The sequence below is a fragment of the Triticum aestivum genome, chromosome 1A, assembly GCF_018294505.1.
Source record: "Triticum aestivum cultivar Chinese Spring chromosome 1A, IWGSC CS RefSeq v2.1, whole genome shotgun sequence".
NCBI classification, from domain to species: domain Eukaryota; kingdom Viridiplantae; phylum Streptophyta; class Magnoliopsida; order Poales; family Poaceae; genus Triticum; species Triticum aestivum.
The window spans coordinates 243,806,389-243,808,560 of NC_057794.1; positions in this window are offsets into that span (position 1 = coordinate 243,806,389).

Below are 2,172 nucleotides of genomic sequence, written 5' to 3' on the forward strand. Positions count from 1 at the left end.
CCCGGAGGAAGACGACGCGGGGAGGAGGCGAGGTTGGGGCCCGGGTGGCGGCGCGGGAGGGCCTGCCCCGGGCTTCGGCGGGCCGGCGGCGGGGAAGTGGTCCGCCCGCCACGTGGCGCTTGGGGAGTGGGCGAGGGGGCTCGGCGGATGTGTCCGGCTAGGCTCCGGACATGTCCGTCGGCGGCGCGGAGATGTTTTTTTTGACTAGGGTTTCGGGGAGAGAGAGGTCCGAAAACGAAGGGGGTGTATTTATAGGCATAAGTGGAGCTAGGAGAGTCCAAATGAGGTGCGGTTTTTGGCCACGCGATCGTGATCGAACGCTCTAAAGCATGGAGCAGAGTTTGGTGGGTTTTGGGCCAAAATGAAGGGGTGTTGGGCTGCAACACACACGAGGCCTTTTCGGTCCCTCGGTTAACCGTTGGAGTATCAAACGAAGTCCAAATGATACAAAACTTGACAAGCGGTCTACCGGTAGTTAACCAAGACCGCTTGACAAGTCCCGGTCCAATCCGGAAATGTTTAATCCCCACACACGAAAGAAAGCTAGAAATAACCACCGGAGGAGAACGAAGCGCCGGAATGCAAAACGGACAACGGGGAAAATGCTCGAATGCATGATATGAACACGTATGCAAATGCAATGCACATGATGACATGATATGAGATGCATGACAACGAAAACAACACACGGAGACAAAGACCCGAACCCGAGAAAATAAAATAACTTAACGCCGGAAACGGCAAGAGTTGGAGTACAAATTGGGAAAGTTATATCTGGGGCATTACAGCCATGGCTGGTCGTCTTCACCGAGAAGTCTCTATGCGCTGATTCGAAGTTCGTCCGACGGCCCTGCCTTCTTCAAGTTGTTCGGCCACCTGATGTTGGGGACCCGACGCTGCCAGCCTGCCAGTGCTCGTCCAGTGCTATGAACCTTGCTATGGGGAGCCGTACCTCTTCTCCCACCCCATTGAGTAGGCCCACATGCGGCCATTACCATGTTGAGCAGGCACACACGTGCGCCGTCACATGATTGCGAGCGCTTCAACCGTTCGACGAGGTATTGTCGGCGTTGCGCGCTTTGTGCCGCACGGCGAGGCGGGCGTGCTCTGGGCGTCGGCCATGCATCTATGCCGTGCCATACTGCCGGGGTCGTCGTCGTACCCACTGTTGTAACTGCGCCACGGCCCTCCCAGTGTCCACGACCCCGATGTCGGCAGGTGAGCGACGAAGTGGTCGTGGTGGTTGCGTGCCATGGGGCTGTGGTACGACGACTTATGGGCGGCACAGTAGGCCCATGGCCTACCAGCGTGCTCAGCTTGTCGATGGCCGTGGGGGAGGTGACGCATATTGGTGCCGCATTCACCAGATTGCAGCGAGTATTTGTAACGCCCCGGATACAACTTGCCATATTTGTAACTCCGACTCTTTCCATTTTCGGCTTTAAATTACGATATTTCCTTCGTGGTTGGGTTTTGTCTTTATTTTTCTTTTTGTTCATGTCATGCATTTCATATCATTTCATCATGTGCATCGCATTTGCATTCGTGTTCGTCTCATGCATCCGAGCATTTTCCCCATTGTCCGTTTCGCAACCCGACACTCCCACGTGCACCGGCGCACCCCTCTTGTCTCTTTTCATGAGCGGGTGTTAAACGTTCTCGTAATGGACCAAGATTTGCCAAGTGGCCTTGGTACACCACCGGTAGACCGCGTATCAAATTTTGTTCCATTTGGAGGCCGTTTGATGCTCCAACGGTTAACCGGATAACCGCAAAAGCCTCTTTGTGTTGCAGCCCAACACCCCTCCAAAACGGCCCAATAACCCATCTAAATCTTCTCCATGTCCTCCGTCATCGGATCACGATCGTGTGGGCGAAAACTACACCTCATTTGGACATTCCTACCTCCCTCTACCTATATATATGTGATCCGCTTAGAATTTTTCGCGCAGTCCAAACCCTAGCACCGCTCCCCTCGCGCCGCCGGACGTTTCTTCCTTCGCCGCCGGACATGTCCGCCCTCCACATCGCTCCAGCCAATCCCGTCGTGCCACCTCAGCTCTGCCGTCTCCCGCGGCCAACCCAGAGGCGCCACGTGTTGCCGTCGTCCCCCACCATCGTGCGGGCCCGCGAGCCCAGAGCAGGCCCGCCGGGCCCGGTCGTCGCTGCCCG